The following is a 26,420-nucleotide window of genomic DNA, read 5'->3' on the forward strand; positions in this document are numbered from 1 at the left end:
AAGTAATATCTATACTAATAAAAGGGTAATATGCTAATTAGACTGGATGTCTTCTGGACATCCTTCCAGATAAAGCCACGGTGGCGGGGGCAGAGGCAGAGGCAGTTAGAGGTGTTCAGGCTGGCAGGGGAGAGCAGTTAGGGGGTGGGCGATCAGGCCGGCAGGCAGAGGCAGTTAGGGGCGATCAGTCAGGCAGAGAGTCGAGCGGTTAGAAGCCAGCGGTCCTGGATTGCAAGAGGGATGTCCGACTACCGGGCATCCCCCAAGGGGTCCTGGATTGGAGAGGTTGCAAGCCGGGCTGAGGGGACTGGGCCTCTAGTATATTTATATTTTTGGTTGAAACATTTATTAAACCAGTTTGAAATAGATCTATCATGATCCACACTTTCATACACACCTGCCAAAGTGGTCTGGCCTCTTGGTGCCCTGCATTTTGCAGAATGGTAAAAACAAAACAAAACAAAATAAAAAAAAATCTGGCTTAACGACTCTGTATATAAATTTGTATATTCTTTGTGCTATGAAGAACTAATGAAAATTTTTTATATTGTCAATGTATTGTAGAGATTTTACAGTTAAATTGGTTAAAGTTCTTTTCTATGTCTTTTGATAAAATATAATTTCAGATAGAGTTAAAGCAGGGAGAGAAAAAATGCATGTACTCTTGATAAAATTGAATAAATAGTGGTCCCAGGTAATTAATACTGTTTTTGTATTTTAACCTACCCACTAATTATATATATATATATATATATATATATATATATATATATATATGGCTAATATGCTAAGTGTCTGTCTGGGTAATGATGTTACGTAGCAAGGCTGGGTTTCCTCTCCCTAGTGACTAGCCTCCTTGGAGTTTCTTCAGCCCAGGAACACGACTTGCTTTATAGCCAGGTGGAAACATTTTACACTTTAACCAAATGTCTGTGAAACATTTTCCTGTGCCTCATCTCATTTGATCCTCACAGAAGTCCTGGAGTAGGTAGATAGGAAACTCGGTGGAATTCTATTTTCTTTTCAATAGCCAGAAAATGGAGATTTAGAAAGCTTAGAAACTTGACCTGACTGAAAAGAAGTAAGAAATGGTGGACCTTGAAAATGACTTCAGGTTTTATCACTGTGCAGAATATAGTCAAACACTGCTGCAGTTAAATATTTAACCCTTTGTTCTCCCTGCGTGATCTACAATAATAATCTGCTTTGTGTTGATATTTACTGCTGTGTTGCTGACAATTACCTGAAAGTGAAGTTGGGGTGCTTCCCTGGCCTGGAAAAAGTTTAGCTAAATCAGAAAACAGGCCTAATTAAGCAAGTTTATCCTATATCTATAAAAGGCTAAGTTGACTTGCACATGCACGATACATATAAAGCTCTTGCTGGCACCAATTGCACATGCGTGTTTCCATCTGTCATTGTCGTTCATGAATTTGGTTGATACTTCTATTATAAAGAAAGGGCAAATAGTGATATTAAAATATTTCTTCCAATTAATTTCCTTTCAATGTGCATGAATTCATGCACCAGGCCACTAGTAGTTAAATAATTAAAAGCATCAGAACTGTTCTTTTGTTCAGTTGTTTATTCAATATTCACTTACACTTTTTTGGGCCAGTCACTGGGCTAGGTGGTAGAGATACAAAGATAAGTCAGTCATTTGTCCTTGTTTCCAAGAAATTCAGTTTAGTTAGAGAAAAAAAAAAAGTTCTACAGATGAGAAATGTTCTAAGTGTTGTAGGTGAAAAAAAAGAAGAAAGAAAGAAACTGTCTACAAGAGTCAGGGCCATCTTCCAAGGAAAAGTGAGATAGGCCCTGAATCTTGTAGGGCAGGGAGAAGGAACAGGAAAAGTGAGTGTTTTTGAGCAACAATGAGAAACAGTATAACCTGAGGAAATGAAAATGAAGAGAGAGATAGTATGATTAAGGAAGAAGATGGGAAAAGTACGTGGTGAAAGATATATATATTTTTTTTTGCTAGATTAGAATGTCTGAACTCGATCCTTCAGATATTGGGGAATCATGAAAAGTATTAAGGGTCTCAATGATAATTTTTAAAAAACCTCAATGTATTTAAAAGGGAATGTATGGTATATAATCTCTTTTATATCCTTCCTTAGTTTCATTTAAATGACCTGCTATGGGGATCCTCAGAGTATCATAATTTTTATACTCTTTAGAGCCTCATTGACCTACTCTTTGCCTCTGAATTACTTCCATTATAAACTGTCTTTAAGTCCATGCCAGTTGTGCCAAAGTGAAAAGATATAGTAAATGTAACCCCTAAGGAGAACTCAAGTCATGCAATGTAACATATATTCCTGAAGCATTTGGTTTGAGTCTATGTTTTTACATTAACTATTTAATTGCCACTTCAGCTGGTTCTAAACAGCTAAAAACAGCCGATATAACACATGAAAAATGGGGATATCTAACTGAAAATTAAGAAATCTGAACAGGTTCAATTGTGTTGGCAAAACAAAGTTTCTGTGGGCACAATGAATTCTAAAAATTAATTGTAAAACTGACTTAAGAAACAGTTGTAGAACACTATTTTTTTAAAAATAAAAATCCTTGGGTAAGGCATCAAGTATCATTTCATTGAGAATCCAAGACATTGAAATAACCTTAATATTCTTGTATATTGTAAAATACTTGGATTGATAGTTTGAAATGTACCTCTTCTAGGACTTTACAGTCTACTTGGTGTTCTAGTTTGAGATAAAATATTTCATGTTATCTTTCTTACTTCATTTTTAAAAATAAACTTATGAATATCTATAATTATAGCTATTTGCTATTGATTAAAATATCTAAATTTAATGAGGATGAACACATTATATTTTTTAAATGAACTGATGGTAAAGTATCTTCACAATTTGTTCAAAGTTGAGGTTGAGAATAGGACTAGAAGAACATAATTAACATATAATCATACACATATAGTATACACTCTGCAGTTTTAATATAAAACATATAATATTACATGATTCAGAATTTCTCAAGTAGTGAAATAGTAATCCTCTGAGGTGTTAAAAGTTGTTTAATGAAAAGGGTCCAAAATCAAGTAAGTTTGGTAATGCTGAATTATTATTTTATTCCTCTTTTCTTAGAAAACCCTTATACTTATTAGCATTTTAAAGTCTTCTAGAAGTTCTGCCATAAAAATACCCATTTAACTTTGTTTAACTTAATGTATCCAAAACTTATTCATCTTTGTAAGCTCTCCTCTCTCCAGATCACTTATTAATAGCACATGGGACTCTAGTATTCTAAGGAACATTCTCTGGGAACAGTTGACATAGAATATAAGTAAATATAATGTATTATACACACAGAGGTGCACATAATAAATAAATAAATGCATTGTCCCTGAGTAAGTGGAGCAGGCAGTCTTGACAGAAGCTGTATACTTGGAAGCTTTACAACTGAATGCTGTGCCCCGAATATAGTAGGTATTCAATAAATATCTACTGAAGTGAACTGATTTTATTTTGTAGACATTGTACTATCCCCAGCCTATCCCCCCACCTCCAAAGACCAGAATCCTATAGCACTCACTGAAGCTATTTTTTGCCTACAGTAAGATAAGCTAAGTTATTATGATCCCTTGTAATTAATACACTTTGCTCAGCAAAGAAAAAAAAGAAAAGAAAAAGAACTTTTGGTGGTTGTAAAACACCCCTTGGCCTTGAAACCTTAGCATGTTGAAATCGATCATGTCATTGTTAACCATCGGAGGATTGTTCTCTCAATGTTACGTGACCTCTGCTCAGGTTGAAGAAGGCATTTGTCTTCAGGGCTCACTGCTCTCCCTGGGCCTCATGCTTTTTCACCATTCTGTGCCCTGATGACATTTCTTCTCTTGGGGTTTGATCATTCCAGGTCTATAGTTGTGCTTCCCGTCTCCATGTGAGCTCAGGTACTGAAGTTCACTTGTGAAACTTAAAATAATTTTTTTTATATTGACCTAGTTCCCAAGGTTTTCTGTGAACTCGAAAAACATTTTAGTGTCTACTGATTTTTGAAACTACAGAGGTGAAATATAGACCATTTAAAGTAGTCTCATGGTGTAATAACAAAGCTCGAATATAACCAGCAATCACAGTTCTAGGTGATAACAAATAAGTTCAGAATATGCACAGGAGGCAGTGTTATCTCAGAGCAGCATTATCTCCTGTGTAGCCACAAAAATCTGTCAGATTCCTTGCCTTTCTCCTTCCACCATGCACCTGTAAAAAAAAAAAAAAAAAAAAAAAAAAAGCCATCCTTCTTACGTCTTCAGAACCCAAACCTGAAAAACTCCCAAACTAGGCTAATGGATTACTTTAAAATTTATGATTACATACTCCAAATAAGCTCTCAGCAAAACTCAGTAATTTTGTAATGTCTTTCTGTAGGCTCAATTTGGAATTCTTTAACAGAACTCTTACCAGTTCAGTTTCTTTTCTCTTCTTAAACCTCCCTGTTCTCCCACTCTTTAAATATGTACTCTCATTGGAAATGTTGCCTCATTAAGAAGAAACTAGAAGCCCTAGCCGGCTTGGCTTAGTGGATAAAGCGTCGGGCCTGCGGACGGAGGGGTCCCGGTTTCGATATTGGCCAAGGGCACATGCATGCCTGGGTTGCAGGCTCTATCCCCAGTGGGGGGCAAGCAGAAGGCAGCTGATCAATGATTCTCTCTCATTATTGATGTTTCTATCTCTCTCTCCTCCCTTTTTCTCTGAAATCAATAAAGAAATATATTTTAAGAAAAAGAAAAAAAGAAGAAACTAGAAGACCCTACAATAATACCCTCATGTTACCACTATCAAACTTACAGGTTATAGGCGTCTGCAGGTTATTGCCTTCCTCCTTCCTATAATCATGGAGCAAGTGTTTCTCCTTCAATTAAAAGTCAGAGCCTCCACTTCTGCCTTATATAAAGCTTTATCTCTACTATTGTTTCTCTTTTCTACTTAGTTAATATCTCCCTCTCTGTTGGAGCATCCTGCCAGCTTAAACATCTTCTAATATCTCCCATGTTGAAAACCAAAAGATGGAGGAGGAGAAGGAAGAGGAGGAGGAGGAGGAGGAGGAGGAGGAGGAGGAGGAGGAGGAGAAGAAAAGAAACTTGTCCTTTAAGCACTCTCTCTAACTGCCAACCTATTTCTCTGCCCTACTTATCACATCCAAATTTATTGAATAAAACTGTCTACATACTCTGTTTCTGCCTCCTCACCTCTTCACTTTTCAATCTCCTCCAATCTGGCTCCATTCCCATATCTTCATTGATGCTGATCTTTGTCATTTAAGCCAATACATTCTTCTTCTGTCCTCATCTTTTTAGACCTCTCAGCAACATACAACACGGCATCTAGGTCCTTCTCAGAGCTCTCCTTGACCTTGGCTTCTGTATCTGTTCTCCTGGTTATTTTCCTGCTACATCAGACACTCTTTCTTTCATTCTCCTTTGATATTCTCTCTAACAACAGTAATTCTTTTGGACTTGGCTCTCCCCCTTTCTTTGGCTGAATTTTCTTATATAATGATCTCACCCATTTCCATGGCTTTATTTATTTTTTATTGCATCATGACTCCCTCGAGCTTTGGAGTCATATCTAATTATCTAGTTGAATATATTTCATTACTCTCTCACTTCAGAAAGGATCATGAGGTGGCCTCATTTGTCATTCCACTCCACTCACTACAGGTGTGTGAAGTCTTCCCTTCCAGACCATCATCTTACCACTGAGTATCTAGGGCTTTCTCGCGTATTGTGAGTCATTGGGATAGTACAGAATGATTTGTCTATTTGTCCATATGGGGTAAGTCAGAGAAGGGTCAAGCAAAATCTGAGGAACCAACAGTTGTCACTCCTGCTGAGCAGTGACTGGGAGAAGTGCCAGAAGCTATTGAGGAGATACCTTTATTAAACATTGATGACAAGAACAGCTTGTCTAATCTCTGAGCACAAGGGATGGACAGCGATTACAGAAAAGTAGACCCAGAGGCTCATCAGATGATGACTCCCACATGGTTTCTAGGTACCTTAGCCATGCTCCTCATTGTGGCCCTTTGCTGAACTAGTTCCCATGCCTGTCCATGGGGCCCATTTAGGTCTAGCCCTCTTGACCCATACCACCAACCTCTCTGCTCTCATCACTTTCATCTCTTTCTTCTTCTTTTTTTAAAAAAATTCCAGGCAGACACTTGAATGAATACTTGTACAAGGGTGAGAACCAAGATGGCGGCATAGGTTAACGCCGGAGTTTGCTGCTTTGAACAACTACTTCAAAAGTGAAACCAAAAAATGGAAGGGACATCACCCAGAACCACAGGAACGCTGGCTGAGTGGAAGTCCTGCAACTAGGAGGAAAGAGAAACGCATACGGACACTCAGAGGAGGCGCAGTGCTGAAGTCAAATTCTGAGGTGCGGAGTGCGCAGAGCGGGCTGGCGGCGGAGGGCGCGGTTGTTGTTTTCAATCGGGAGGGAGTCGCAGACTCTGAGCACCAGATCTGGGCGAGTCTTTAGGGACCCAGACTCAAATGGGAGAAGCGGGACTGTCTGGCTTCGGTCAGAGCGAGTGCAGCTTTCTCTCCGAGCTTTGCAGCGGGTGCTGGGACTCAGAGAGGCAGAGCCCCTTGGGACAGGACTGAGAGCCGCCATAACTGCTCTCTCCGGCCCACCCTGTTGATCCTGTGCGACCCGCCCCGCCCAAGCCCTGCACAGAGGCATTTGCCGGATAGCCTCAGGCAAAGGCTAGATTAGCACCTCCCTAGAGGACAGAAGTTCTCTCACTGCTGACACAGCTGATTCTCATAGCCACTTGGCCTGGAGGTCAAACCCTCCCTGGAATTAGCTACAACAATCAAGATTTATCTATAAGACTGCGAACAAAGACCACTAGGGGGTGCACCAAGGAAGCATAACAAAATGCGGAGACAAAGAAACAGGACAAAATTGTCAATGGAAGAAATAGAGTTCAGAACCACACTTTTAAGGTCTCTCAAGAACTGTTTAGAAGCTGCCGATAAACTTAATGAGATCTACACGAAAACTAATAAGACCCTCGATCTTATATTGGGGAACCAACTAGAAATTAAGCACACACAGACTGAAATAACGAATATTATACAGATGCCCGACAGCAGACCAGAGGAGCGCAAGAATCAAGTCAATGATTTGAAATGCGAGGAAGCAAAAAACATCCAACCGGAAAAGCAAAATGAAAAAAGAATCCAAAAATGCGAGGATAGTGTAAGGAGCCTCTGGGACAGCTTCAAGCGTACCAACATCAGAATTATAGGGGTGCCAGAAGATGAGAGAGAGCAAGATATTGAAAACCTATTTGAAGAAATAATGACAGAAAACTTCCCCCACCTGGTGAAAGAAATGGACTTACAGGTCCAAGAAGCGCGGAGAACCCCAAACAAAAGGAATCCAAAGAGGACCACACCAAGACACATCATCATTAAAATGCCAAGAGCAAAAGATAAAGAGAGAATCTTAAAAACAGCAAGAGAAAGAAACTCAGTTACCTACAAGGGAATACCCATACGACTGTCAGCTGATTTCTCAACAGAAACTTTGCAGGCCAGAAGGGAGTGGCAAGAAATATTCAAAGTGATGAATACCAAGAACCTACAACCAAGATTACTTTATCCAGCAAAGCTATCATTCAGAATTGAAGGTCAGATAAAGAGCTTCACAGATAAGGAAAAGCTAAAGGAGTTCATCACCACCAAACCAGGATTATATGAAATGCTGAAAGGTATCCTTTAAGAAGAGGAAGAGGAAGAAAAAGGTAAAGATACAAATTATGAACAACAAATATGCATCTATCAACAAGTGAATCTAAGATTCAAGTGAATAAATAATCTGATGAACAGAATGAACTGTTGATTATAATAGAATCAGGGACATAGAAAGGGAATGGACTGACTATTCTTGGGGGGGAAAGGGGTGTGGGAGATGTGGGAAGAGACTGGACAAAAATCGTGCACCTATGGATGAGGACAGTGGGTGGGGAGTGAGGGCGGAGGGTGGGGCGGGAACTGGGAGGAGGGGAGTTATGGGGGGAAAAAAAAAAGGAACAAATGTAATAATCTGAACAATAAAGATTTAATTAAAAAAAAAAATTCCAGGCAATGTTTTCATTTTTGGCTGCTGGGAAAGGGGTTGCAAGAGTGAGTGAGGGCACTGTGGGGCAAAGGCCTGAACTCCCTAGTTATGTCTCTCCCAAACATTTTATCCATGTTAGGGATCTCCTCTATATTCTAAAGGGATCCATTGTCAGGAAGACTCCCTCTTTTCTCTGGATGTTATAGTCAGATCCTCTTAAATCAACTAAGTCCAGAGTAGCATGGCTGTTTGAATTGGGGTTGAGGAGAGAAGTAAACACCAGGTAATATATTAAGTTATTATCCTACCAAGATGTCTTTATTAGCTCAGGCTGCCATAACAAAATGATGTACACTGGGTGACTTAAACAACAGACATTTATTTTTCTCGCAGTTCTGAAAATTGGAAAGTCCAAAATGAAAGTCTGGCAAGGTTCAATTTCTGGTGAGAACGCTTTTTCCGGCTTCCTGATGGTGACTTTCTTGCTGTGTCCTTACATGGTGGAGGTAGGGATGGAGAGAGGGAGGGAGGGAGAAAAGGAGGGAGAGAAGGGGGAAGTAGGAGAGAGATATATATCTGGTGTCTCTTTTTTATAAGGACACCAGTTCTATTAGATAAGGAATCTACCTTCATAATTTTATTTAAAATATATCGTCTCCTTAAAAGCCCTATCTTCAATACTGTCACATTAGAGGTTAGCCCTTTAACATATGAATTTGGGGTCAGGGGTGCTAGTTCATTCCGCAATGGCTAATAGGAATTTCAAGTTCTAACATGTCTAAAAAGATCACCTGGTTCTTCTCAGTCCCCACACCCTTACCTACCAAAACTTCCTATCATAATATTTTTCTTCAATTTAGTAATCAGCACAATTTTCTGGCCACTTGCTTAAGCATAAAACCTGGAGTTGTTTGTTTTTGAATCTTCTCATTTCCTTATTCTGCATGTCAAACACAAGAGAAAGACCCATTGCTTTGATCTCTATTGAATTTCTTGAATTTGTTCTTTTCTCCATCTCTCCAATCCATAAATTAAAGCATACTGCCATTACCTGGACTGAAACAATGTTCCTACTTTCAATCTTTCCACATTATAATCAACTTCCCACATCCAGAGTGATTTCACCAAAATGTCTATTAATTACTACACACACCTTAATAAAACTTTTCAGTGAATCTCATCCCACTTAAAGTGCAATCTAATTGCCTTACCTTGACCTACAAGACTCTGGTAAAATCTTTGAATGTTATAAAAATTATTTTTGGATGTTATAGGACTTCAAATGTGGGAAGAAATGCTTATGTCTGCTTTGTGAGAAATGGAAATTTGGAATCAATAGAAATGATAAAAGAAAGATTAAGCTGGTGACAAGAAGAGGTATATAAAGTTTATTGAAATACTTTAGAGGGGAACTTATAAATGTCTAAACTAAGTTGGGGGATATTGAGAAGAGGGAATATATTGAGCAGTATTTATGAGACAGAAAAAAAAATAAACCATGCTGAACTTACATGAGAGCAGTTGGGATGAAGTTGTAAGGATAGAAGGTTGATTACAGTGTTATTTTTGTTTTGTTTTGTTTTTTAATCCTCACCAGAGGATATTTTTCCATTGATTGTTAGAGAGAGGGAAAGAGAGAGGGAAAAACAGAGAGAAATATCAGGCCCAAGCCAGGGAGAAGCCTGCAACTGAGGTACGTGTGCTTGACCAGAATTGAACCTGGGACTCTTTGGTCTGCAGGCCGACGCTCTATCCACTGAGCCAAACTGGCTAGGGAAATTATAGTGTTTTGAAAAGAGAAGAAAGCTTTTATTTTTCAAGGAGCTTGGTAAAAAGGGAACAATAGTGTTAACTAGTGGAAGCCATACATTCAAGGGAAGGTTTTGTTGTATGTTGTTGTTTTTCCTTTGTACTTGGAAGCAAAGGAGGCTGTAATTATGGAGAAACCTATTGACTAATGAATTGGTTAACAGCCCATACAATAGAAGAAGAGAATAATAGAAGGTAGGGTGAGTCTCAGAGCACAGGGGAAGGAGGAGTTGGTCAAGTAAGTCAACACATCTCTTCAATGTTGAGTTCTTCTCCCTAACAATCAATAACATGGGATATTTTATTAACTGTTCAATAGAGCTTTATGTTTTCTATGAAGAGTAAATTATATGTTTATGTGTGTTTTACCTCTAAAATGCCCAAGTTAAATTTGCTTTTGATTTTTGTATGGCTTATGATTAATTTCTTCCCTTGTTGATGGGTAGTCTGGATAAAAATTGACTACACTCTGTGGTGGCATTATATTGTCCCTGATCTTCTTCCTATACAAACAGAAGTCTGTGTGACTGTTGTAAATTAAACTATAAACATTTCAAAATACATTGCCACTTTGGTACTGTTCACCACTCAAGTCCTAATCACTCCAGCTACAGCATGTTTTACTTTTTATTAGATCTTTGACATCTATGTCCATGATTCAGTTTCCTTTTACTTGACACCTTAGCTCATTATACGAGCAATTGAAAAACTTCCCTAATTAAAATTCACAGATCATAAAAAGTTTAATTCAGTGGTGAGGCTAATTTTCCTCTAAGCTATTGAATGTCACTGGTTACTTTTTCAGTGGGAGTGAAGACAAAAGCCAAAAAGAACTTTTCATCTCTTTTATTGTTAACATAAATTATTCCTAACCAACACACTAAATGGAAAGTCCTAGAAAAAGTCCTCAATATGGATCAAATCTGCACTAGAGTAGATGGCAAAGATTCTGTCCTCTATATGTATGAGATGATTAAAAAAGAGTTAAATGTGATCTCCAAGAACTAAGTAATGGGTCCCAACCATCTTAGAAATAGCTCACTGCTTAGAGGTTTCATGAGTTTACCTTGTTCTGGTGGTCTGAAGCATTACATGTACTTTTGCTGGGAAAAGGGAATGGAAGCAGGTTATGCTACATTAATCTTTCTACTTGCTCCCCAAAGAAACTCGGAGACATTAAAATGGGTAAAAAAAATGTGGATGTGTAGAAATTTTTTTGCTGTGGGTGAAATTAACTTGCAAGTTATAGTCCTCCCACTGTCTTCAGGAGGCACAGCCCACTGCTACGTTGTAAGGAGCTGGGACTCTTCCAGTGTTCTCCCCGCAACCACCATCACTGCTTTTTTGTGCGTTAGTTGAAATTTCACAGTATGTAAGTTCATTTGGGTTTGTCTGTATATTTGCAGAATTAAATCTGTTCCTCTACAAAATGCTAATAATAATGCCACGTATGTTACAGGGCATTAAACAAATATTTTTTACAGGGCATTTTAAAAATAAAATGAGACTGATCCATTTACAGAAATTAGAAAGTTCTGAGCATAGATTAAACACTCAATTAAGTATTAGTCATTGTTATTCTTTATTCACTTAGGCAATACAAATTTATTAACCACAGGTTATGTTCATAGTACTGTACTGACTCTGGCACTCATTTATTCACTCATTCAATTAGTATTTACTGAGCACATATGATAAGTTGGGGAATTGTTCTAGATGCTGGGGACACAGCAGTGAATAAAGTTTAGGCCCTCGTGGATTTTATAAGGGGGATTAGAGAAAATAAAAAAATATAGAATGTAATACCAGGAAATAAGTCCTTGTAATATAAATTGTATAAGATACAATGGTAAGCAAGATAAACATAGATCCTACATGCACTAATTAAACCCTAGTCAAAATAAAGATAAACATGAAAGTTTAAGATTAAGGAATAAAACAGTTCTGAGTAGAAGTAAGGTCCAGGGTGGCTATGGGTGTGGGTGATGAAATTATGGAGGGTTCACTGGGGTTGCACAAGCCAAAAATCTATGAACTTGAGAGTTGAATGGCTCTTCCATATAAATCCTGATTTGGCATTGACCCTTAAATGGGGAAAGCCCTAGACTAGAACCTCCTTAGGTCAGATATAAAATACAAATGAGATGTTGATTCAGATTAGAAACTCATTATAAAGGAAAGATGTTTGGTTTATAATTAAAACATTCATGTCCTGGGATTTTAAGTGTTTGTTTGTTTGTTTTTTTAATCTTTGTTTTGTAAGTAAAATGACTTGGTTTTAATAGGCATCTTGAAGAACTTGATTGCATAAAAATTACATAAGAACTCTGTATATTTGAGAAATGAGTAGATTGGTTTTCTACAGAAAATGCATTTGGTTCAAGTTTATATGCTAAGGAACCCCCAGTTCTGAATCAACCCCCTGAGCATTCTTGGAGAGGCAGGTTGCCTGAAAGGGCTATATAGGAAGTTTTAGACAATCTGTGCTGGCTTACCAGGGGTGTCCTCAAGTTATACCTTAAACCCATAGAAGAAGGCTCTTTCCCCTGAGTTCCACACTCTAGTGTGTTCTACATATCTCCAGTGAACAAAAATAAACTACTTAAATAATAATTGAGGCCCTTTCTTCTGTTCTTGGTATGTGACCATGGGCCATGTATGGTGCCCAACTCTAGCTCCCCATTTGCAGCATCTTAGAGTGAATGCATTTTGGCTTTTAAAAGGCGATTAAAAGGCTTGCTTTCTCAACCCACAGCTGCTTCATCATGTCTAAAGAAACTAAGGAAAAAGAAGACATGACATATCATAAAGTTTGATTCATGGAAGGGAGGAATCTAATTAAAAATGTGTGAAACTATAAATAAAAAACACAAATATAATAAAACTGTTTTTTTTCTAGGCTTTCTAGATGTTAATAATTTACTTTTATGTGTCTTATTCCATAGAACATTTTGAATAGTGTGGTGCCAGTTACCTTACAATGACATTCTGAGACTAACCATGCAGTGTTTTTCAGAATTTTTAAATGTAGACATGATAAACTTTTTAATAAACAAAAATATTTGTTACCGTTTTTCAAGCTAGAAACTAAAAAGTTATGACAGAAGCCTCTTGCAAGGCAAGTTATCATGTTGCGTTGCCTGGAGAAACACATGTTATATGCCTGTGGAGTTGACATTGCTGAATGTCTGCAGGCCAATGCTCTACCCACTGAGCCGAACCAGCTATGGCAGACTCTGTCTGACTTAAACAGTGAATTCTATAACAACCGGAATAGACAAATTCAGGAAAGCACAATGCCTTAAGAAGAATTTTTGTTTGCTTTTTTTGTAATCTGATTTAACGTTTTGTGTGTTCTCACCAAACTCTTTAGTAATATTAGCGACTAACTTCCAGTAACTCAAAATGTTCATGTTTGACTCTTCTAGCTTGCATTCTTCTATTTGTGTCTTCCAAATTCTATTGGGTGATTGGTAAACAAATTAAAAAAAAAGAAAATGGTTTTAAGAATGTGGCAGATATATGTTCCTTATGTTTATTAATCCTATTAAAAGTAACCAGAAATAATATTACACTTCAATAGAATTCACTTTTCACAAAAATTATGCACAGGTATTATTTGTATAACATCTATTTAATAAAGGGAATAAAACCTCACTAAACATTTTGCTGGGACTGTAGAATTTCATTTCATTTAAGGACATTAATGGAAATTAAATTTTATATATCTAATATTTGATAGCCAGCCAGGCAGGAGTATATGTTGACCTAACTATGCAGGTTAACCAGAATCAAAATCCAGATGGAAATAAATGGCCTAAAATTATTCAATGCAGCTTCCTTTATGGGCCAGGTTTATACACTTTTTACAGTGTGTAAAAAATTCCTTGTAGGCACTGGCCCTTCCTTGCTTTCCTCATCTCTGGATTCTACCTGTATTAGTCAGGGTTCACCAGAGAAATAGAATCAATGTTTGTTTGTTTATTCTGAGTAATTGACTCATTGATTATGGAGCCTGAGATGTCTCACCACCTTTTCTTTGCTAGCTGAAGACCCAGGAGAGCCAGTGGTGTAATTCAGTCCTAGTCCAAAGCCCTGAGAACCAGGGGAGCCAATCGTTTAAATCCCATTCCCAGAGCCAAAGAGATTTTCCAGCCCAAGCAGGCAGGCACGAAGGAAAAAAGAAAAGGGAGGGAATGAAAGCTTTCCTCCTCTGACTTTTGTTCTATTTTGGCCCTGAGGAATTTATGCCCACTCACATCAGGGAGGGCCATCTACTTGACTTGAGTTCACCAATTCAAATGCTAATCTCATCTGGAAACATCTTCACAATCGTGCCCAGGATTAATGTTTAATTGGGGTGTACCGGTGGCCAGTAAATTGACATAAAATTAACCATCACACTATACACTCCTACCTGCTGCTATTTGAGCTCAACTCTGATTTTCTTCCCCTTGTTTTTGACACTTGCTTGTGATGGGTTTCAAATATAATTTTCCCACCAGGTAATCGTCTCCTTATACATAACATTTGATCATTGCCCTCTAGTTTTACACAGCAGAACCATGCCAAATAGACACTCAGTTTTACCTCCATCTTCTTCTTCCTCCCTGTCTTTCTCTCCCCCTTCTTCCTTCCTTCCATATGTCTTTCTCCTTTCTTCTTTTTTTGCTTCCTTTCTTCTCATTCTTTATTCTATCTCCCTCCTTCTCAACCTATCTTCCTTCCCTCCCAAAAAATTATTCATGCACTCTCGTGTTTTGATCACTAACTGGTACTTAGAGCCCAATGAAGAACAAGATAACCAAGATATCAGCCTTTAAGCAACCTACAATCAAACACTAAGTAAACAATTTCAAAATTAATGATTTGGCTCTAATCATCAGTGCTATAAAGAAGCAAAGGATGTGATGGAAAAAGAAAACATGATAGGCCTCGAGACAATATTAATGCGTGGGCTGTCATCTTCTTGGTGTACCAGTAAATTAATTATACTTGAAATTTGAAGAAAGCATAGAAGTTAGCCAGGTGAACTCTGATGGGAAATGGGTTTTCAGGCAAAGGGAGTGACATGTGTTGATGTCCTAGGCAGAAAGACACAGGGAGCATTTGAGGAACCAAAGGAAATTCTGTGTGTCTGGAGCTTGTTAGAGAAAGACGGGAAGGTAATGAGAGATGAGGCTCCAAAGGATGGTAGTAGCTACTAGTAAACAATGCAATGCCTTGTGGGTAATGATACATCTCCTGAAGGAAATTAAATGGGAGGGGTTAAAAAGTACTTTGAGTTCATGGAACTGAATGACCAACCTGACCATTAGTGAAGGAAGAGAAATGAAAAGACAAAACAACTTAAATAAGACTTTGAGATAATTTATTGAGTTGTACTTACCAATACTCATTTTATAACCATTAGTGAACAATAGTTTTAAATCCTTCAAATTGAACACAACTGTGGTTTTGTTTGTTTTCACTCTCACCTAGAGTATCTGCCTCTATTCTTGACATATGAATCTCGGTTTGCTGAATAGAATTCAGAAGCTTCCTTTAACTGATACATTTTTGGACTTCACATAAAAGTAGAGAAGGATCAAGAGAATGCACAGTACTGTTTGTAGTTCTCTGTTTATAAGAACATATAGCAATCAATGTTTGCACCCCATAGAAATATGGTTTCAATTTTGTCCTTGATATATGAGAAGAGATGTGTTGCCAGAACATATTTATGCCTGCCAAGCCTCTTCTTATTTCTAGAGTGCACAGACATCTTAGGAATTCTTGCTTTCAATTTTTTCAAGTTTAGTTTCATTTTAATGTGATGAACACCTGATCAATGACAGCACTTGTTACAATGATGAGAATGTTGTCTGGAAATATGTGCCAACAGAGATGGTGGATAGACACCAAATGCCACGAGACTCCGAAGAATACCAACTGCTCTCTTATTTATTGGGATTTATAGTCGAGCACACGGGCTAACTTTCAGATCTGAACTTTGCATTGATTAGAGTCAAGGCCCAGCCTTTGAAGCCAGGTGTTTAGAACTTACCACCATATTGAATTATATCGCAGACAACAATGATTAATAATCATGACCTTGCAGGTTTATTATAAACTAGAGGCCCGGTGCCCAAAAATTTGTGCACTCGAGGGGGTCCCTCAGCCCGGCCTGTGCCCTCTTGCAGTCTGGGACCTCTCAGGGGATGTCCACCTGCTGGCTTAGGCACACTTCCTGGGGAATTGGGCCTAAGCTGGCAGTCAGACATTCCTCTGGCAGCCTGGGAGCCCTCGGGGGATGTCCACTTGCCAGCAGTGAGCAGGCCTAAGCTGCAGTCAGACATCCTTAGCACTGCTGAGGAGGCCAGAGAGGCTCCCACCACCACCGCTGTACTGGCAGCCATCAGCCTGGCTTGTGGTGCACTGACCACCAGGGGGCAGCTCCTGCATTGAGCGTCTGCCCCCTCGTGGTCAGTGTGTGTCATAGTGACCAGTTATTCCCAGTCATTCTGCTGTTAGGGTCAATTTGCATATTACCCTTTTATTATATGTGGGTCCCGCTGGGGTGCCTGGCCAGCCTGAGTGAGGGGCTGAGGGCCGTTTTCAGGTTGGCCACACCCCCTTTAGGGAGGGGGGTCCTGCTGGGGTGCCAAGCCAGTCTGGGTGAGGGGCTGATGGCTGTTTGCAGGCTTCCAAGCCTCCCACCGGGGACCCTCACCCCATGAGGGTGTGGCCAGCCTGGGTGAGGGGCTGATGGCTGTTTGCAGGCTGGCCACAGCCCCTTCAGGGTAGGGGTCCCCGCTGGGGTGCCTAGCCAGTCTGGGTGAGGGGCTGATGGCTGTTTGCAGGCTGGCCATGGCCCCCAGCCACCCAAGCTCCTAGTGGAGGCTTGCTGGAAGCAGGTATCTGGGATTTATTTATCTTCTATAATTGAAACTTTGTTGCGTTGAGCGGAGGCCACAGCCGGTCAGGGCAGGCGGGAAGCTGGGCTTTCTCCTTCACAGGGGCAACCAAGCCTCCTGCTTGCTCCAGCTCCGTGGCTGCCAGCCGCCATCTTGCTGGGTTAATTTGCATATAGTTGCTCTGATTGGCTGGTGGGCGTGGCTTAAGGCATGGCGAAGGTATGGTCAATTTGCATGTTTCTCTTTTATTAGATTAGACAAGACACATGTTTGTTTACCCAAAACTTCAAGTCCTGAAGTTTACCTATAATCAACAAGATGGCCTGTGATTAGCAAAGTATGACAAATGTGAAATAGACTTCAACTGCAACTTATAGGCAATGCCCAATTTTAATATTGGTTTTCCCTTTCATTTTTAATTAAAACATTTGCTTAGTACAATCATATTATTCAGATGTTAAAAAATAGTAAGTACTCTTATTCTTCACCTTTTGTGTTCCCACTCTTTCTCCATAAATACTTTTATTAGTTTCCTATGGTATAAGCTTTCTGAGTTTCTAAAATGTAAGTAACAGAAAATATCAATATATATTCTGACTTTGCTCCCTCTTTTAAACACATAACTTTCTATGAAATGGTTCTGGACATTGCTTTATTTTCACTTAATGGACCTTGGAAAGCTTTTCTTATTAGTGCTGCTATGGACCAAATGTTGTCTCCCATTGAAATTCACATTTGAGTTGAAACCTTACTCTCAAGCTGACGATATTTGGAGGTGGAGCCTTCTGGGGGGTGGTTAGATTTAGATGAGGTTATGAAGGTGGAGCCCCCATAATGAGATAGTGCCGTTATAAGAAGAGGAAGAGACCAGAGCACCACCACCCCGCTTTCCTCCCTCCGTCTTCCCCCCTCTTTCTATTTCAAAAAATGTTTTCTATTGATTTCAGAGAGAGGAAGGGAGAGGGAGAGGGAGAGGGAGAGGGAGAGAGAGAGAGAGAGAGAGAGAGAGAGAGAGAGAGAGAAACATCAATGATGAGAGGGAGACAGCCATTGGCTACCTCTTGCACACCCCTATTGGGGATCGTTCTGGCAACCTGTGCATATGCCCTGACCGGATTCCTGGTGCATGGGATGCTGCTTAACCAACTGAGCCACACCAGCCGGGCACCCCCTTCTCTTTCTACCATGTGAGAATATAGTGATAAGGTGACCATCTGCAAGCTAGGAAAAGGGCCCTCACTAGGAACCAAATCTAATAATTGCACTTCCCTGCCTCCGCAACTGTGAGAAATAAATGTCTGTTGTTTAAGCCATCCAGTCTATAGCATTTTGTTATAGCAGCCCAAGCTGATAAACACAGTGAATGTGTTGGGGTTGGGGGTGGCCGCAGAGAGCTGAATGGGGGAAAAAGCAGACATATGAAATACTTTAAAATAAAGAATTTAAAATTTGGAAGAAAAAAAATGGTGCATAGAGATTCCTTAGTATTTCTCATAATTGCATATTATTCTATTCCATGGATATACCATTACTTAGAAAACTAGTACTTTTTTATGAAAATTTGGTTTGGTTGTTTCTAATCTGTTGTTATAAGGATGCTGCAGTGGATAGCCATGTATACAGGCATATGTCAATTCCTATCATTGTAACTCAGTTCAAAGGGCATGTGCATTTGTATTAACTTCTAATCTCTCATTATTTGGCACATTTCTTGAAGGAATATTATGCAAAGTGTTCTTGGATGATTTTAACTTGAGCAGATGACAATGCTGTAGACATTTAAATAATAAAACATATTTTAAAAATGCTATAGAAATGTAAAGCATCAAAATATCTCAGATGCTATAATCCTATATAATAAAACCCTAATATGCAAATCGACCAAACAACCGGTTGCTATGACGTGCATTGACCACCGGGGGCAGATGCTCAATGCAGGAGCTGCCCCCTAGTGGTCAATGGGCTCCCACAGGGGGAGCGCCGCTCAACCAGAAACTAGGCTCACTGCTGACGAGCCCAGCAGCGGTGGCGGGAGCCTCTCCCGCCTCCGTGGCAGCACTAAGGACCCCTCAGGGAATGTCCAACTGCCGGCTTAGGCCCTTTCCCAAGGGGCCCGGACTGCAAGAGGGCACAGGCTAGGCTGAGGGACACCTCCTCCCCTCCAGTGCACAAATGTTATGCACCGGGCCTCTAGTAGGTTTATATTCCTCTTAAATATTTTTGGATGTTGGTGTCCGGGAGCAGGAAGACATTTAGGGTGGGAGATTTAGTAGAGAACAAATTCCATCCTACTGCTTTTAGTTAAGATGAATATGATCCTTTTAATGAAGGATCATATTATGATCCTTTTAATGAAGCATACTTAATTAGAATTACTCATATCCCTTTTGTGCTAATGTATTGAGTTAGGTTTGGGTTAGTTGACTTGAAAGAAACACTAGTTAAGAGCAATGGTTTTAGAGCTAGAGTTTTAAGTTTAATTTTCACTTCCCCACTTAATTAATTGTCTCACATAACCTCCAATTTCTTAGAGGCATAATTTTCTTATTGGTGAAATGGACATAGAATTACTTTATAAGGTCATTTTTAAGAATTAAATGAGATAATATATGTTAAACACTCAAACACATATACAGGGTGGAGAAAAAGTAGGTTTATAATTGTTTGTATGGAAATTATTACAATCTATACTAATAAAAGGGTAATATGCTAATTAGATTGGACATCTTCTGGACATCCTTCCTGACAAAGCCGGGCCTGGGCGAAGCTGCCCGCCCATGGTCCTGGGTGCCAGTGCCTGCGGCTGCAGCCTGGGAGAAGCTGAATCCACCTGCCCTGTGGTCCCGGGTGCCTGCGGCTGCAGCTGGTCTGAGTCCCGGGTGCCTGTGGCTGGCCAGAGGAAGGAAAGCCTGGTGCCGGTGCAGGGCCTAGGCAGAGGTGGTTAGGGGCAATTAGGCCAGCAGGGGAGCAGTTAGGGGTGATCAGGCAGGCAGGCAGACAGAGGGGTTAGGGGCAGGCAGGCAGGCAGGCAGGCAGGTGAGTGGTTAGGAGCCAGCGGTCCTGGATTGCAAGAGGCATGTCCGACTGCCAGTTTAGGCCCGATCCTACAGGGCCTAAACTGGCAGTTGGACATCCCCTGAGGGGTCCCAGATTGGAGAGGGTGCAGGCCAGACCAAGGGACTCCTCCCACCCCCGTGCACGAATTTCGTGCGCCGGGCCTCTAGTAATTAATAAATAATAATGCAAGAATAAACTCTGTGTTTCACATATAACTATAAACCTACTTTTGCCCCACCCTGTACATATTTATAGATACAAAGTAATGGAGAAAAAATGCTCTTTGGTAGGAAGAAATGAATGTGCTTGATCCATTTGTGTATGTTTTACAATTACTCATTCTAATATTTGTATCTGTATCTACATTAGCACATTCCAGAAGGATAAGCAATATTTCTAGTACTGCCTTTTCAGAAAAACACATCTGCATGTACTTTGCGAATCCATTGGGGTGCTGGGCTCCCTGTAGTATAATGCTGTGAGTGTAACTCAGGCTGGAAATCTTTCAGGGATAGCATCATAACACATCCCATGATTTCGTGCATTACTTGGCTGGCATCGTTCCCGGTGGGGCAGGATAGACACCTATACTAACTTAGCTCTTGCAACAGGTTAGGATAAATCATCTGAAAATATTTTAAGACTAGGATTAGTGAGGACAGCCTCCTAATTTTGATTTAAGTGCTTCGTAACATCACTTGATATTAGACTGTGTGTTCAGGAACATGCCACCTGCAAATTCTCTTTCTTTATTAAATCCGCAAAGCTTAACCTTGGAGTAGATGACGATGAACTCAAAGGAAATGGGGAGAACGAGAAACTTGTAAAGAATGAGTTTTAAATGAGAAGACTGAAATTATCCAGAGAATAATTTTTATCAGCAGTAAATATACTTTTCACCCTTTTCTCTAGATTCACATAAATTTAATAAAGAGAGTAAAAAAAATGTGTGCTGGCCTGCACTTTATTATGTAATAATGTTTGCATGGTACCGCTTTTCTGTTTCTCACTTCATCAGAACTGTTTTTCATTTGGTCGGACCTCCTCAGCTGTGACGGTGTCGGAAAAAAGCATCTGTAGTTGTGCAATCATCTACTGAAAGCTGTTCTGTTTCCATGTAACTATATGTCTCTTTGAGACCAAATTGGAGATGCTTAATGTTAATAAACAAGCAGTTTCTGCATAAGTAAAGACCAGGCCCTGAAATCTACAGACTTGATTAATTATTTTTTTTTCTGTGCCAAGCCAAATGGACTCATAAAACAAGTGATAGAGCTGTGAATTGTACACTTAGTTACAAATGCATTCAGAATAAATATGGTTTCTATTTGTAAATACAAATATTATAGTGCTATGGGACTCCACCTTAATCCATTACAATAGAGGAAAATAGAAATATATGACTCTTGTGCATAAAACACATTTTTACCGAAGTATTGCACCAATGAATAATATGTTTGTCTTTGTTTTAGATGCCAAAAATGTGGCTCAAAGCCTGGGAAGATGTGACCAACTCACCTCCTTTCTAGGCTCTCACTGTCCCCTGAAACCTTTAATATTTAATGGGATTAAATGGAGACATTGCATGGTGATTTTCATACAACTTTTGTATATTTGCATTTATTTAAGAATATGACCTTTAAAAAAGTGGTGGTGCTAATTATACTTCTATGCATATAGCAACTGGGGACTATAATAAAGAAGGAGCTCCATTAACTATTATTTCTATTGCTCTGAGGATAACTTTTACTACTGTTTGAATAATTTATACAAGTATTCTATTTTCCTTTAATTCTTCTCTTTTCTTAGAGTGAAACCATAAAGTCAAAATTGACCACATAAGAAATGGTTGCCCTAGATGGGATTTTGATGTCACAAATTCAACATTTTACTTTAGGATCAAATAGATGAAGAGCTTAAGTTTGGAGGAAGCAAAAGCCTGTTAAATATAAGTAACTTTGACAATTGTCTGGGATAGTTAAAAGGATTATGAGAAACATATGAAAGGTAATAGATACATGTTTGTTTGACAACAGAGTTCAAAGTTTCTTCTGTTCTGAATGTTCTACTTTAAAAGAGAAAATATAAATTAAATTTGATTTATGGCCTTTTTTCCCATTTAACAACAAAAGTTACTTTATAATGATAAGATTCTGGCACACTATTGTCTTCTTTTTAAAAATAAACTTTGTTAAGTGAATGTCCAATAAAGAATACGTTTTTACTTTAGTGGTATAGAACTTTAAGAATGTTCATTTATAATTAACAGAAAAATATAACTTAAAATTCAATAGTGCATTAAGAAAGAAGACATTAAGTAGCTCCACATGTTTTATGAAGTTCTGATAGACTTTAAGTGGCTCATTTGGCAACCACCTTCCAGCCAGCCTTGTATTTAATACTTATTATATTCAACTTGAACCCAGCATCTATGCCCCACTGACTTCATAAACATAGGCATATAGACCTCTAAAAAGAAAGATGGTGACCAAAACCACCATCACATAAATACCCATATAAATTTTTCATGCATAAACTGAAGATTGAATTGAATTTTTAAATCAAATGTTATATCCTCTGTGAAGTTTTCTTCAATTTATTTTTATATTTAATTTATTGGGGTGAGGTTGCTTAAGAAAATTATATAGGTTTCAGGTGTATGATTCTATAATGCATCGTTTGTATACTAGAGGCCCAGTAAACGAAATTCATGCACAGGTAGGGTCCCTAGTGGCTGCCAGCTGTCAGCCGGGGCCTCCCTTCCCCGGCTGCTGGCTACCAGCCAGGGCCTTCCTTTGTTCCACGCCGTCCCCTGGTGGTCAGCGCACGTCATAGTGAGTGATCGAACTCCCGGTCAGTCAAACTCCTGAGGGGACACTTTGCACATTAGGCTTTTATATATATAGATTGTAGTGTGTGTTCACCACTGCAGTCAAGTCTCCTTCCATTATCATTTATCCCTCCATACCCTCTTCTATCTTCTTCAATTTCTTAATCCCATCTCAACAAAGGTATGTCTAGGTCTTGCTCCTTGTGTAATCCTGTTACATTTTACTTAGACACACACTTCCTGAGTTTGTCTGGACTTCTCTTCTATGTGATTATAAGATTCTGGTAAAACATGGAAAATATCTTCTTACTATACACTTGATAAATAAAATACCCCAATTAATGTTATGAGCAAGTGAACAAATTAATTCATTAAAAGTAGTTAAGATAAAATTTATTTTGAAATCCCATATAAGAAAATAAATTATTCTATGGATGACTCTTTACTCTATATGAACTCTTTACTCTTTATGACTCTTTACTCTATATGAACCTGTATCTAGGCTCATAACCTAAAATTCCTTTAATAGCAAAATGAGGACTATAATTTAATTTAACTTTCTATTTAAACATGAAATTATGTTAAATATCTGATAAATGGTTATAAGTTCTGAGAGAATTAAATGGATTTCACCTTTATTCTTTCTATGGAAGATATCTGAAGCCAGAAGAAAATAATAATGGACAAATTACTACAAGAAGATTTCATGAACATACTGTATCTTAAGTACTTTGGAGACTTTTTGAATGGAATATTCCAATTATTGGAAGTTTGGAATGCTCCCTTTCTACATCAGGTAGTTTTTGAATGAAGAGAGTGATAAATAGGTAAAAGCAAATATATATGTATTTTGATATGTTTGGATTTAGGTAATTAATATTTTATACTAGAGGCCCAATACACAAACTTCATACATGGGTAGGGTCCCTAGGCCTGGCCGGCAATCAGGGCCGGCCAGGGCCTTCCTGCTTCTGGCTGGCGCCTTCCTTCCCCCAGCTGCCGGCTGCTGGCTGGGGCCTTCCTTCATTCCGTGCCACACCCTGATGGACAGTGCACGTGATAGCAGCGATCAAACTCTTGGTTGAACTCCCGAGGGGACTATTTGCATATTAGGCTTTTATATATATATATATTAGAGGCCCGGAACACAAAATTTGCGCATGGGGAGGCGGTGTCCCTCAGCCCGGCCTGCACCCTCTCCAATCTGGAACCCCTTAGGAAATGTCTGACTGCCGGTTTAGGCCCAATCCCTGTGAGATCGGGCCTAAACCGACAGTCGGACATCCCTCTCACAATCCAGGACTGCTGGCTCCTAACTGCTTGCCTGCCTGCCTGCCTGCCTGCCCCTAACCCCTCTGCCTGCCTGCCTGATCACCCCTAACTGCCTCTGCCTGCTGGCCTGATCACCTCTACCTTGCCCCCCTGGCAGCCTGATTGTCCCTAACGGCCTCTGCTTTGGCCCCCAGCCTAAGCCACAGTCTGACCTCCCTCTGCAGGAGACGACCTGGTGGATCAGGGGAAGGCGCCATCCCCATTACCCGACTGCTGCTGCCACTGCTGGTTTCGCCTGGGCCCTTTGCAGCTGCACCGCAGCCCTTTGCAACCACCCACGGCTGCCTGAGCCTGGGACCTAAACAACTGGCCCTGGAACCTCAGATCCCTCCTGCTGCTGCATCCAGGCAGCCCGGGGCCCACAGACCCTTCTCGCCGCTGTGCCCTGGTGGCCCAGGGCCCACAGATCCCTCCCGCGGCCACGCCCCAGAGGCCCAGGGGCCCACTGTTCGGTTGTCCATCCGGTCAGGATGGACCCTGACTCTTTATATATTAGGATAGATGTTCTCTTATCGTTTTTTTTAATTGAGAAGGGAAATTTACATATTTATCTTCCTATTATGTATTTTACAATTGAAAAGAATGCTCTCATTAACCACTAATTAGTGTATTTGGCCTGGCTGATGTCTCTCAGTGGTTGAGCATCAACCTATGAACTAGGAGGTCATGGTTTGATTCCTGGTCAGGACACATGCCCGGCTGGGTTGTGGGCTTGATCTCCAGTGTGGGATGTGCAGGAGGCAGCTGATCAATGATCTTCTCTCATCATTGATGTTTCTATCTCTCTTTCCATCTCCCTTCCTCTCTGAAATCAATAACAATATTTTTCTAAAAAATAAAAAATTAGTCATTTTGAATGTGCTACCTTGACCTTTAGTCCCCTTAAAGTAAAAGGAGCATAGTCACTTAGATGTCTCAAAATCACAAAAATTAAAATATATGCTTATCATTTTCTATTGCTGCTGTCATTCATTGCCTTAAATGTTAAATACTGGAATATCTTCTTTTATTCTTTGTCCACACTTTTAGAATGACTGCAGCAACTTCTAGTATCAATGGTATTATAGCTGCTCTTAAATTTGAGCTTAATTCTGTTTATTTAGGTTTAAAACATTTTAAAATCCCAGACACTATATACACTTTGAGAATTAAATAATCAAGAGCCTATCATGTTTGATTTAAAGTAATAAAAAAAAAGTTCTCAAACTAGCGTAAGTGGAAAAAGGAGATTTATAGGAAAGATGCTCGGATGGACCACCGAAAGCAGTGGTTCTCAACCTTCCTAATGCCACGACCCTTTAATATAGTTCATCATGTTGTGGTGACCCCCAATTTCATTGTTACAAACTGAACATAATTAAAGCATAGTGATTAATCACAAAAACAATATGTAATTATATATGTGTTTTCCGATGGTCTTAGGCAACCCCTGTGAAAGGGTCATTCAACCCCCAAAGGGGTCACGACCCACAGGTTGAGAACCGCTGACCTAAAGGAAAATGTCAGGAGCTAGGGTAGCTGTAGGAATGTCAGAAAGTTCCTACCTCTAACGGATGTGTCTTTCTGGGCGTTAGGGACAAGGCTGATAAAAGTTGTGGCATCTCAAATTTGAGGTTCACAATTAGGGAGGAAAGAGATTCTTATCTCTAGCAGAAAAATCCCAAGGAAGACCTCTGATTGGTTCACCTGGAGGCACATACCCATCCCTGGACCAATCCATAAGTCCAGAGCTAAAGCAAATTAGGAATAATCCAGCCTGTGTTGCATGATGACCTGTATGGTCTTGATGTGGGGCTGTTTTTCAAGGAAGAATGGTGGAGATGCCAGTTCAGCAATGGCAATAGCCATTACAAAGAGAAACCAACCATTTTATTTCTTTCAACTTTTATGTATTCTATAACATTACAGAGATTATAGAAAAAAAGATTTATATCAGGTGTCAAATATTTATAATTGTACTATTAATTTAAAGGTGGGAATATGTTGTCTGTATAATATTTAAATATTTGCTCTGGCTAGGTATTATTATGAACAAAAACCACTATTAAGGCCAGATGTTAAAGTGAAAATTTAATTGAAATATTAGAATGTAATGAGTTATGAAATTGTAAAATGAGATGCCAGACCAAGATGAAAATTTTCAAAGAAAATGTCTATAAATGAGCTTCTTGGTTCTAAACCCACCCACCCATATTCTCATTGGAAATATAAATAATAAAAAGAGCAGAGAGGGAGGGGAGATTCATGAAGAGGATTTTTTTAACAAAATTATTCCCTTTTCATCTCAAGTCCAGTGGGAGGATTTGTAACAGAATTACTCAGAGAGGCTGAGCTATGGCCCTGTAGTTAGGGAGTTTTAGCAAAATATAGTCGCAGGGCAAGGGCCTGGCT

Source organism: Myotis daubentonii, chromosome 6, assembly GCF_963259705.1.
Source record: "Myotis daubentonii chromosome 6, mMyoDau2.1, whole genome shotgun sequence".
NCBI classification, from domain to species: domain Eukaryota; kingdom Metazoa; phylum Chordata; class Mammalia; order Chiroptera; family Vespertilionidae; genus Myotis; species Myotis daubentonii.